The sequence below is a fragment of the Lynx canadensis genome, chromosome D1, assembly GCF_007474595.2.
Source record: "Lynx canadensis isolate LIC74 chromosome D1, mLynCan4.pri.v2, whole genome shotgun sequence".
Taxonomy (NCBI): domain Eukaryota; kingdom Metazoa; phylum Chordata; class Mammalia; order Carnivora; family Felidae; genus Lynx; species Lynx canadensis.
Genome location: NC_044312.2, coordinates 110945902 through 110959158, shown reverse-complemented (window position 1 = coordinate 110959158; position 13257 = coordinate 110945902). Strand labels below are relative to the sequence as shown.

The 13257-nt window shown below is 48.8% G+C and overlaps 1 protein-coding gene across 2 annotated transcripts in view; it reads left to right on the top strand.

Moving 5' to 3' along the window:
• The first annotated feature begins 300 nt into the window (after window positions 1-300).
• KMT5B (lysine methyltransferase 5B) overlaps window positions 301-13257 on the top strand; it is a 58614-nt gene continuing 45657 nt past the window's right edge. The window contains exon 1 of one of the 2 annotated variants that reach the window (XM_030333664.1): window positions 301-633. The gene's annotated coding sequence lies outside the window, so the exon portion shown is untranslated. Of the gene's footprint in view, window positions 634-734; window positions 916-13257 lie in introns of those variants that run through there. The other variant, XM_030333665.1, reaches the window with a different exon arrangement.

Sequence of the window (13257 nt, the reverse complement as noted above, 5' to 3'; positions counted from 1 at the left end):
CCCCCGTCCGGGCTCAGGAGCTGTTCCCCGGCGGGTGCAGCGGCGCCGAGGGCCCGCACGGGGGAACGGGCGCACAGGCCTCGCAGGGGACGAGAGCGCGCGACGCGGCCCACAGTCGGGGTGGCGCCCGAGGGGCGCGCAGCGACGCCGCCTCCAGCCGCGATTTAAAGGGCAGCGAGGGGCGGAGGGATCCCTGCCGACCCTCAGCGCGGATCCCTCCGCCGCGGGCGAAGCGAGGGGACGACTCGGCTGGGCTCCCTCAAAATTCGCTTTTTGTCCCTCCGCCGCCGGGAGCACCCAGCGAGGAACTCGTTTCCTGCCCGTGTTTCTCCGCCTCCCCCACCCCCCCGCGAGGCCCGTAAAAGCAACAGAGGCGGCAGGGGTGGCGCGAGGCGGCGTGGTGTCCCTCCGCCCGGCCGAGGGCACTCCTTTTCGTGTCCTTCCACCGTTCCCGGGCGGCGTCCGGACGGCTCACCGGGGGCGGCGACGCGTCTGCGGCGCGAGAGGCGAGGCTCCGGGGCTATGAGGTGAAGGCGCCCGGACACCGGCGGCGGCGCGCGCGGCGCCAGGACCCGGGACGCGGACCCCCGGCGGAGGCGGCCTCTGGGGCGCCGCGGCCGCGCGAGAGGCGAGGTGAGGCCGGGCGCGGGGACGCGGGGGCGCGGCGCGGTGGGGGCGGGGGGCTCCGGCCGCGGCTGGGACTTATTTCCCGGCAGCGGATGGAGCGGACGGTGCTGCGGCGGCAGGCGCCGCCATCTTGGATTTTACTCTCCATTTTTCTCGGGAATTATATTTTGGTGATTAATTTTCTGGGGGGCCGGGAAAGTGCCGCCCGGCAGCGCGGATCCCCCCCAGCGCGGCGGCCGGGCCGCGGGGCCGCGACGCGCCCCGAGGAGGAGCGGGCAGCGCCCGGCGGTGAGCGGGGGGGCAGGCGCGGCGCGGGCGTGCGGGGGCGCCGGGCGGCGGCGACGGCGGCGGGCTGGGGGCGGGCCGGCGGGAGCGGGGGCGCCGGGCCGGGCGGGGGCCGGGGTCCCGGGGCGCGGAGGGGGGGGCGGCCGGGGGAGGGGCGCGGCGCGGGCGGCGGCAGCGGCGGCGGCTGGGCGGCCGGCCGGCGGCGGCGGCGGCGGCGGCGGCGGGGCGGGGGCGCGGGCCCTGCAGTGGGCGCCGCCGCCGGAAGGGAGCGGTAGCGGCCGCCGGGCAGCGCGGGGCCGGGCAGCGCCGGGGCGGCCCGCGGCCGCACGAGGGGAGCAGCCCCGCCGCTCGCGATTGGGGGACTCTGTTTTCCCTCTTCTCCAATGGGCAGCCGTGATCGGGCTCGCCCAATCTGCTACCTCTGCCGCGCTCCACTTCGGGTTGTTTTTGTTTGGGCTCGAGCCTCGATTCAGGGCTCCTCCGGGGCGCGTCCCCCACCCCTCCCCGTTCCTCCGCCGACGGCGGCGCCGGCCTCGGCCCCCCTCGGGCCCCGGCCGTCCTCGCAGAGTGTCGGTTGTCCTTCCGCAAACCCACAGGTGATGGGTATCGGCGTCGCTCCCACCTGCGAGGGGCGGGGAGGGGGGGGGGGGACGTGTTTTCAAGGTGACAGCGGGACCCAGCTTGCGGGAATGGTGTGGAAGCACGTTGGACCCGGAGGAATATTCTCGCTCGCTCGCTCTTTGGGCTCCTCTGACCCCGCTCTGGAGCTGTCACTTCCGACCCGTCGAGGGGGGAAGCTAGGATTTGCTAGGGAGGTGGACATGTGTTCTTTGAAGGTGGTGTGTAGGAACTCGCCAGGTGACACGGAGTCCCGCGGCGAGGTCTTGTGTAGAGTAGCGGCAGATGAGTTGGTCGGTCGTGACTGGGGTTCTTCGTCAGGACTTTTTTGGACCTGAGCTGCTTTCAGCTCAAGTACAGTTGAACGTGGGCTTCCAGGTCCGAAGACGGCTGCGTGGGATCGTCAGTGGAAGCAGTTGCCAGCCGAGACTTTTTCCCTGAAGTCTTTGCTATGGAGGACACGCCTGTAACTTTTGAAGATTCATAGTGAAAGCATAAATACTCTGAAAAGGGCCCAGAGTGGGGGGAACATCTTTGCGGGAAATAACCGCCGGCAACTCGTACGTGTTGGAAAACGTAGCTGAAGAGTTACTTGCTATAGGTACACGTTTATCTTGTAGCGGAACGTTTGGCCACTTGCAGCGTAGGTGTGTCCCCGTCGCTGTCGGGACGCCGCGTATTCCAGAGTAAAGTCCACAAACGCTTTAATCCCAGCATGTGGGGGAACTCAGGCCCATTTTCCAATTTGTAATCTCTGAACATTCTACATTCTGCTCTCCCTTTCCGAGGCCCTAGCGCCACGAGCTTCCCATGCCTGGCATCTTTTGGTCACATCCTGGCCGGCCTTCCTAGCCCCTTCCCCCGGACCCCCATCCTTCAGCAAGGCCCAGTGAGAGTGTTACCTGCTGGAGGGACCTGCTTCCGTCCCTGGACGGTGCAGGGACCAGGGACGGCCGGCTCCGGAGGCCGCACACTTCCTCTGAGCTCCCTGAGCAATTGTTACTTGGTATTGTATTTGGTTACTTGCCTGTCCCTTCAGCTTTCTTGTGAACTTGTGGGGTTATTATTTATTTCCTCTGCCTGGGGGAGGCATTTGATGAAAGTGAATTTATTAGTCTCCCAAGTTACTGAGGTTTGTAGCTTGTATTTAGTTTTTGAAAGATGTCAGTTCTGATGTTGCTTGAAAACATTGTCGTTAACAAAGCAACTTAGTTTGAGAGTGAAAGGAGTATTGTGGATACTTAGTCTTCAAGAGAAGATGAGTGGAGGACTCAATTTTGTACCCGTGAACTTCGAAACCAGATTCTTTCAAAAGTCATTTCTAAGTTCTCTCTTACCGGTATGTTCACCTGTCTTCTCAGACCCACTGAACTGCTTTGCGTACTTGAACCAGATACCAGTGGGTATCCCGGGGGGAGGTGGAGGAGGGTTGGGGGGTAGGGCAGAGCACGATGTGAAGAAGTGGTCACAGGTTGTTTGCGTGTCCAAGCATGGTGTTTTCTGGGTGGGGGATGCTGGCGTGTCATTTTCCCCTTGGGTCATACAAATCTGGGGTTGAATCTGATTTTTCTCTACATAAGATAATGTGAGAATGTGGCCCGTTTGTGTTGCAAAGACCTGTGTAGCCTGTGAACAGCTCCCCTGTCCACAGGAGTGGCCTTCCTGTGGCTTATGAGCAAATTCTTTTGGATAAACCACGTGGATTACGTTATTTTACATTCTTGCCTACCATACATGAGCTTTATTTCCTCTCCGCTCACCAAAATCCTTCTCCGTGGAGCAAAATTTACAGGACCGTGTTCTGTGTTAGCCCTAGGACACGGTAATTTTTGAGTTTTCCATGCAGCGGACCGTGTGTCTCTACTCCACTCTGGCACAGTGTTGGTCACATAGATGCACTGAATAAACAGGGAGAGAGCTTGGGGTAGTTTTATCTCAGGTACAGCTATATGCAATAGAAAGACGTTTTCTTTATAGGATGTAACTTAATTTTTCAGTCTGATTCTTAGTTTTTGTTTTGGGGGGGAAAAGCTTATTTTACTGGCCTGTCTTGATGTAGGAAATGGTTTCCATTGCTGTAAGAAGCACAAGCCCACATTATTGCAAGATAAAATTAAAACTAGCTAATGCACTTTAAATTGCAATCATTAGGGTGTTCTAAGCATTAGAACACAGTGATTTGAAGAGTAATTTCTTGGGTAGACTGCCAACTTTGAACTCATAAAACAACTTTACATTTGGAGCTCTTAAGTTTGAAATGGGACTTAAGCCTTGAAGTTTTAATTAATGCCTGAGTTCCATTGAACGAGCTGTACAAGGAAGGGGTCCTAGCAAACAGTAGGGAGTGAGTACCCTAGGACATTGTCTAAAGGGTTTTCCTTAAAAAAGATTTGTTTTTTTTGTTTGTTTGTTTGTTTTTTAATTTAAGTGGAGGCGCCTGGGTGGCTCAATCAGTTAAGCCTCTGACTTCGGCTCAGGTCATGATCTCACGTTTTGTGGGTTCAAGCCCCGCATTTGGGCTCTGTGCTGATGGCTCAGAGCCTGGAGCCTGCTTCAGATTCTGTGTCTCCCTCTCTCTCAGCCCCTCTTCCATTCGTACCCTGTCTCTCTCTCTCAAAAATAAATAAAACGACAACAAAAAAGACTTTTAAATTTATTTAAGTGATCTCTACATCCAATGTGGACCTTAAACTTATGGCCCCCAGATCAAGAGTGGGAAGCTCTACTGACTGAGCCAGCCAGGTGCCTGTGTCTAAAGGATTAAAAAAAAATTTTTTTTTAACGTTTTATTTATTTTTGAGAGAGAAAGAGTGTGCGTGTGGCACTGGGGAGGGGCAGACACACACACACACAGCCCGAAGTAGGCTCCAGGTTCCGAGCTATCAGCACAGAGCCTGACATGGGTCTCAAACCCATGAACAGTGAGATCATGACTTTAGCCAAAGTCGGATGCTTAACCAACTGAGCCGCCCAGGTGCCCGGGATTTTTGTTTTTATGTGTATTTGTTTTCGGAGTGAGTGGGTGTGCATGTGTGTGAGAGTGGGGGAGGGGCAGAGAGGGCGAGAAAGAGAATTCCAAGCAGGCTCCGCACTGTTAGTGAAGAGCCTGACACGAGGCTTGGTCCCACAAACCATGAGGTCACTACCTGAGCCCAAATCAAGAGTTGAACGCTTAACCAACTGAGCCACCCAGGTGCCCCTAAAGGGTTTTTAATGAGGGAAAGTTTAACACCTTTCTTTAAAATCTTCCTACCAACTCTACATCGTCCCCTCCCCCCCCACACCCCAGATTCTACAGATCTGTTTTTACTTTAGATATTATTGCAATCCCTTTTCTTCCCCCTAATTTGGTATTTCCTAGAATATAGAAGTCTTGGCTGAGAGGAAAGGTCATTCCTGACCAATATCTAACCCTATATTTATTAATGTGATCTGAGTTTCTCTTTTCCGAGTCAAATGGAAGAAAGTACTTATCACTTACAAATCTATTTTGATCAACAGACATATTCCCAAATTTTCATAACATATACCTTCATTTAACTGCATGACAGGATTTTAGTAAAACCTTGGATTGCAAGTAACTTGTTCTGGAAGTGTTCTGCAAGACAAGCAAACATTTCGAATAAATTTCAACTTGATAAATGAGCAGTGTCTTGCAGTACGAGTAGTATGTGATGCCAGATGTCACATGATCCCAAATGAGCCAATGTTTCTTGAAATTCGCTTTGATACACAAGTGCTTTGGACTACAAGCGTGTTTCCTGAACGAATTATGCTTGCAAACCAAGGTTTTACTGTATTTTAATTTTTTTTTAAGTTTATTTTGAGAGAGACTGCATGTGCATACATGAGTGGGGGAGGGGCAGAGAGACAGACAGACAAAGAGAATCCCAAGCAGGCTCTGTGCTGACAGCACAGAGCCCAGTGGAGGCTCGACTCACAAACTGTGAGATCATGACATGAGCCAAAACCAAGAGTCAGACATTTAACTGACTGAGCCACCCAGGTGCCCTGATTTTTACTGTTTTAAAGGAATGCCATGGAGAGAATCCATCCATACAGAAAAGACTCATAACCTTATTTTTGTAAAGCTGCATTAATGTCTAGCGTTAGCTTAAAACAACTTTTGAGGGGCGCCTGGGTGGCGCAGTCGGTTGAGCGTCCGACTTCAGCCAGGTCACGATCTCGCAGTCCGGGAGTTCGAGCCCCGCGTCAGGCTCTGGGCTGATGGCTCGGAGCCTGGAGCCTGTTTCCGATTCTGTGTCTCCCTCTCTCTCTGCCCCTCCCCCATTCATGCTCTGTCTCTCTCTGTCCCAAAAATAAATAAAAACGTTGAAAAAAAATTTAAAAAAAAAACAACTACTTTTGACACCCATATTGCTTGGAGGCAGTGAGTTAGAGTGGATATGTTATTTTTATATAGCTGGTGATGGAACCAGGAACCATTTGCATTCTAAAACATTCTCACAAGAGGAAGAAAAAAAGTCACTAATTTCTGTAGTCATTGATGCTCTCAATTATGTTTTGCTCTAAATTATGGTTTGCTTCACAGTTTTGCATCCGTCATGCTAAAGGGTTCCCAGAACCAGTTTGGCCACTTACTGCCTCTGGCTCCCGCCGGTGCCAGCCAGATTTTGGGCTGTCGGATGTGTGTGAGAGACAGACTCAGACACTACACAGTCTTCTAGCATTGTGTGCAATTATGACTACATTACATATAATTCTGGAGCTGGATGAAGGACCATTGGAGTAAGAACCAGTACCTATGTTTCAGTCTGCTCTGTCATTACTTATATAAGACATTGGGCCAAGCCTCAGCTTTGTCAACTGAACTTTAATCTCGAGATCCCTTACAATTCTAAATTACATTTTATCTTTTACATTTAATTGCTATCCTATTTTCTTAACTTCTAAGGGCTATTTTAATATTTTGACATCTCCCAAGCACCTGGGTGGCTCAGTCAGTTGAGTGTCCGACTCTTGACCTCAGCTCGGGTCTTGATCTCAGGGTGGAACCCATGCTGGGCATGAAGTCTACTTAAAAAAAATTTTTTTTTCTTATATCTCTAATTGGTAAGACATAGTTCATCTATATATCCTATGTAGTTTTTCCTTTTTTTTTTTTTTGAAATGTTATTGAATTGATCTGTGGCTTACAGTCAGTTGGGTTTTAGAGTTGAGAGACTAGAGCTTATCAGTGGCTCCAAAAGCTTGATGGCTTCTACTTCTGCACGGCTCCTATTTGTAAGTCGCATCTCTACAAGATGTCTTTGTTTTCTGTTACAATAGTACACAGAAGAAAAAGCAAACAGACGTAGGGGAGCATTCCCTAGTGATAAGCCTCTTTATTTATGGGTGATGCACATGTGGCTCAAGTATTGGAGTAAACCCCAGACGTCAGTTCAAACACTAGGGTTTTAGAGCCAGCCTTACCATCAAATAGCAATTTGACTTCAGGAAAGCAACTTTGTCTCTGAGCTTCAGCCATCTCATTTGTAGTGTCAGTATCCGTCTCACCTGCCTCAAAGGATTGCCATGCCGGTGAACCCTGTCATGTGTTAGGGTGAAACAGGCACCTGTGTTTTAACTTGAGCATCTTTATCAGAACTCCTGCCCAGCAGAATTTCCTTGATGGCATTGGGATTGCCTCGCAGGCAGAAGGCCCCTTCAGGGAAGGGTCATCCCTCTTTCCGCTACTGCACCTTTCTGCCCTCTTCTTCAGATACCCAATTTTCACGGGCTTCCCTTTGGATTTGCATGGTCTCCTACCCTGTTAACCATGCCTGATGTTCCTAAAAGCTGAAGCTCACATGCGCCCTCTAGCGTTCCACGGACACAACCAGTATTCCAGCACCACGAACAGTGCCCGCCTGATGGCTCCCAGTAGGTTCTTGATAAATGGTGGATTCTGCGTCTGCAGAATGATTCATTTTGTCTGTCTGATTTGTAGAACAAGGGTGCAGTAACTGATACAGCGTAATGATCTCTGAGGAGTATTTTTATTTTCAAGGAAATGCTTATGATATTGCATGATGTGGAGCGATATGTATTTTTAGCAAGAAAACCAACCTACTCTTAGGAAGATGAAGTTCTCCCCACTGAGGAGTAAAGGGGGGCCTGATCCTTCAGCTAGTGAACCAGTGGAGTCTGGGGCTAGAGAGGCCATATGGAGACCTCTCTGCCCTTCAAAAGAGAAAAACAAACCTCACTCAGGGTCCAAGAGGATTTAGACAAAGCCAGTTGCCTCAGAAAATATTTGGTGCTTACATGTAAATAGGTATCAGGAGTGTTTTTGACACCCCCCCCCAAAAAAAAGGTGATTTTTTTTCCATATATGTGCTCTTTATTTTCCCTGATTATCCAATGTCAAGTCTGTTCCCACGTTATTCTCTTTCCCAACATCCTATTTGTTCCCTTTAAGGCTCTTCCTGGAATTTGTGGTTTCATACTTACTGGGTTGTTTCTCTTTCCACACTGTCCTCTGAGCTCCATGAAATTAGGGACCGTGCCTCTTTTGTTCTGGGTTCTTACTCTTCAGATACGGGGCCGGGTATGTCTAAGATTCTGTCTGCATCAGGATTGTGCCGCTTCCTTCATAGTGTCGAGGGTGTACGGGCTCGTAACCCAGCCTTGGCTTAACTTGTTTCGGATTCTCTAGGGCCTGCTCTCATTTGTAAAATGGGGATGATAGCGGGGGTGTTGTGTATGTCGTTGTGCACGTTTGATGCTTTAACTGTATGGAGAGCGCACGTTGCAGAACGTAATGTTTTTATTCAGTGTTAACAAGCACGTGGAAAGGGGCTGTGGCGGGCGTAAGTGACATGGGCATACAGGTGCCAGCACAGTTCTCCGATGCTGGTAAGAGCAATCTTGTGAAAGTGGTGCCTGGAAAAGAGAGCTGAGAGGGCTCTCTGTCGTGGCGGGGACTGCCAGGCCACCCCTGCCACGTTCTTTTCTTCGCTCGTGTCTTGAGCAGACGTTTACTTAGCTGTGTGTTGGACGATGTGCCAGGCCCCTAACTGCACTTATCCCCAAACTAAGTGGGTGCTGCTTTGCAAGACCCCCGTTTCTCTCCCAGTGTGTGCCTCTTGCCCGTTGTATGTCTTCTCTCTTCCCTCTTCCTTTCCTTCCATTTAACTGCCCATGATAAAACTCAAGTTTTTTTTTCCTTTGGCTTCATGTATTGGTAGCATATTATCTTGTCAGAAGTGAATTACTTTGGGCAGGGAATTTATCTCCTGAGCCTGTTTCTTTCAGTCCAAGGCAAAAAGCTCTGAAGTTCTGTGATTCTTTGAATTGAGAGAACGTTGAAATGCTTGGGAACCTGTAAAGTCCTTTTGTTAACATTACCGTCTTAACAGCCCCCACTTTTCTCCTGAATTATGATGTCTTATGAGCACTTCACTTGGGTTGTGACCCCCTTCTCAAATTTAGCACATTTAAGCTTTCTCATCTTTCCTATAAACCGTCTTTAGTCCCTAATTCAGTTAATGGCAGTCTTGCAGTCTCCCCAGCTAGAGACTTCTGACCTGTCTTAAATTCCTTTCTGGTCCTCACCACCTGTGTCTGATTTGTTACCAAGTCTTGCCAACCTTCCATGTGAAACACCAGAGCTTTTTCTCCACTGTCCACTGGTCTTGTTGATTTAATTTCCTCTCTGCCTCCAGTCACGTGCATTTTACCACTAGGATACTTCACGGAGTACAGTTGAACAATTCTGCAACCTTTCCTCTGTATAACCCCCCCAAAAAAAGAAGTTCCTATTTCACAGGTTGTGAGAATTAAATGGTAATGAGTGAAGGAAGTATTATTTATTTTTTTTAAAGTGGAGTTACAGTGGGGTGCCTGGCTGGCTGAGTCGGAGGAGCACTTGACTTCTTCATTTCGGGGCTGTGAGTTCAAGCCCCACGTTGGGGTAGAGATTACTTAAAGTCTTGAAAAAGAAAGTGGAGTTGCAGTAAGGAAAAAATGTTTCACCAGAAACACATCAAGCGGGATTCCACTGTAACAAAATCTGTAGTCCCTCTGGTTGTTGACGTGTGAAGGTGTAGTTTGGTATGATTTGTAATCATACATTGTTGCCAGAGTCACATTCCTTCTCTTCTCTTCCCTTCCCTTCTCTTCGGGAGCAGTAAGACAATCAAGGCTGGTCTCTGTTCTGTAGCATAAATCTGGTATTTTTTTATTCTCTTGAAAATTTGTATTTCTTTTAATGGGTATGGTGATACGATATTTTTCTTGAGAGAGTCATAACTCTAGGATAAGGAATGGAGGGCAAATTTCTGCTTGATTTTTTTTTTTTTTTTTTAAGTTTATTTAGTTGAGAGAGAGAATACCAAGCAGGCCCAGTGCTGTTAGCACGGAGCCCAGCGCGGGGCTCAAACTCCCAAACCGTGAGATCATGACCTGGGCCGAAACCAAGAGTCAGATGTTTAAACGACTGAGCCACCCAAGTGCCCCATTTGCTTGATTGTTTTAAGTTTTGTGAACAATGCGGCAACCTGTCTGACCCTCTGTTTCCGTGTTTGTTGCCTGAAAAGAGGGGATAGTTGGAGATCTTTATTTTATTAGCAATTTCTGCTTGTTAAATCCTGTGCCAAACCAGGGAGGTAGGCCCTATTTTCATTGTACTCATGAGGCATTTGTGAGGTTGAATGACCTGTCCATGGCTGTACTGCTGGAGGGTAATGAATGGGGCCGGAGCGGAACCTAGGTGCATTGACCCCCCATCCATCGAGAGCCACATCCTGAACCCTCTGTCCTCTGCCCCTTGCAGACTTAGTCTTGGCCTTTAAGACCTGGCCCAAGAGTCACCTTTTGGAAGTTTTTCGTCACCCTTGTTTTTGCCCTGTGAGAATGGATTGATTGTTCTTTGTTCTACTTACCTCCTATCTTCTGAGGAATTATTGGCTGTACTTACAGACTTTTGACACTAGGTGGCATCTGTTTATAGAAAAGTAAAGTGCTGTTTGTTTGGGTCTTAGGGAAGAGTAACAAAGGAAGCATCCTTGATTTCATTTATAGGCTCTACTAGGTAAGCAAATGGGTCAGATGTGGAGAGATGGGGAAGCAGGTTGTTTTGTTTCTGTGGAATTTCTCCCGACAACCGCATCAGCTAACACCTTTATTTTGGAAATGCTACTGAGACAATTGGAGACACGAATCCTTTGTTGTGATACATATCGGATGTGGATAAATAAAGACTGATGAATCAGTACATTTCATACTACAACCATTAGAGATGGGTTGATTACACACTGAGTCGCAGATCAGTGGCCGAATAAGTGGGTTTAAGTGTTGTGATGTCTGCTCGTGGACTTACCAGGAGTGCATGTTTTGCTGTTTCAGATGTTCTGCTAAATGAAAAATCTCCTCTCTGGGTTTTAACTTTCGTTTTTATTGTAAAATGTTTACATGAATATAAACAAATGTGCAATCGTAACACTTCTACGGAAGGTCTTGGTTATCTGGGGTTAAAGCAGTGCCTCAGCAAAATGTGTGATTGAGATGCTAGCTTTATCTTCAAAATCTGTATCTCTCTCTCTGTAGCCATGATTTATAATGGCAGTTGAAGGGGGAAATAACCGTTTTTATTTTTTTATTTAAAAACATTTTTTTTAACGTTTATTTATTTTTGAGACAGAGAGAGACAGAGTATGAATGGGGGAGGGTCAGAGAGAGAGGGAGACACAGAACACGAAACAGGCTCCAGGTTCTGAGCTGTCAGCACAGAGCCCGACGCGGGGCTCAAACCCACGAACCGCGAGATCATGACCTGAGCCGAAGTTGGACGCCTAACCGACTGAGTCACCCAGGTGCCCCATAATAACCGTTTTTAAAAGTATATTTAAAACAACTTTTTAAAAAAGGTGTTTATAAGTTTTTCCTGTGATACGTTGCAATTTTATGTGTTTTGGGGGTCTGGTAACTGTAAAGCATTTTTCCTTTGGTTTACTTTGTCATGGTCTCTGTATTAGTTTCTTGTGGCTGCTGTAACAAACTGCCACAAATCTGGTGTGTTAAGACAGCAGCAGTGTATTCTCTGCTGGGGAGGCCAGAAGTCCGCCCGCTGTTTCACAGGGCCAAAATCAAGGCGTGGTACGGCTCCCCCTGGAGGCTTGTACGTCTTGCCTCTCCTGTCAAATCTCCCTCTGCTGCCCTCTTGTAGGGTCGCTTGTGATAGCATTGAGAGCCCACTCAGATAACCTGTTTCGTTTCAGAACCCATAACTTAACTGCCTCTCCAAAGAACCTTTGCTTTATAAACATTCACAGGCTCCAGATTAGGACCCGATATCTTTGGGGACCGTTTTCCAGCCTACTATAGTCTCCTTTGTAGCAGTTAGCACTACCATTTCAGCATGATTCATGATCCTGTCTCTGGCCATCATTTTATCCTGAAAGGGGGTGGGTGGAGCATTACGATGCATTGTGGGAAATTGCTCCCAGTCTGGTGCCATCTCTTGCCGCATCAGAAGGGCCTTTACCACCTGAGGCTGCCTGGGGATGCTGTTAAGTTGGCTGAAGCAAAACGCTTGATCGCTTTGACTCTACAAAACCTGGGGAAAAAGAAGAAATGATACTTACTCGTCTGACTTCGCAAATGACACTTCTTTCTGACAGTATTTATAAGAGCAAGTTGTAAGGTTACAAGTCTGATCATAAATTCACGATAGTTTTCTCGAGTGCTTAACTGTCTTGTCAAAATGTATTCTAGGCTTAGCGTGTTGTAACGTGGGATATTGATCACACGTGATTCTGATAGATTTGCGGGGGCTTCTTATATTGGCCTGATAGTATGAATTATTATTTTAGAATTCCGTGGGACCTTGGATATCTATTGATTACAGATGGATTTGGCATAATTTGATAAAGACAGATTTGCAATTCTTTGATATATCATGGTGGAGTCCTTTTGTAACTTTAGATTCAAAAGAAAGTACTAATCACCAGTTGGCCTGTATGTAGCAGTTAGGTTTGAGCCTAAAAAGGGAGATGTGATAGGAACGGACCTGTGGTTTGTTGAGCCTTGTGCTAGGTTCCAGTGACCCCAGAGTGCACCTTAGCTAGCATCCGCTGCAGTGGGAAAGCCAGGTGTCGTCAAGTAATTACACGAAGAAGCGAGGACAGTTGAAAGAGAAAGCTTCTAAGAAGGCAGCCTGTGGGACGGAGGGCTGGGGGTGGGGGGACTGATGGGCAGCCTGACCGCATCCCAGGTACAGAGCCCGTGTACACGCCTAGCACACTAGAGGGATGAGGCCCCGGGCTGTGTCTGGAGGTCCGGCTGGAGCGCGGGGAGAGGGGCAGGGCCGCACCATGCAGGACCTTTTGGGGATCAGCAAGGCAAGTTGTGTTACTGGTAGTTCTTAACAATTTCCAGATACTACTTGTGTTTCTGCTATTGCACGGAGGTTGGACATGTGAGGCCCCAGAAGGGAAATTGGATTTTTACTTCACTGGTGGGTTGCACTGACCCTAGCCTGTGCAGTCACTGCTGGCCGTGGGGGTGGGGGGGACACTTTTGTTCTTGGGGGGGGGGGCTGTTTTCTCTCTGGACAGTGCTTTCTTTCATTTTTATGCTTTTGTGTTTGTCTTCCTTGTGCTTATTTTAACAATAAAGCTCCAGGGAGGCTGCGACTGTGGTACTGGAATATCACGGTCTCTAAGCAGAGGCGTCAGAAACTTGTGGAAGTATTTCAGTCACGTGTTAGACTTCCCTGATGTTTGA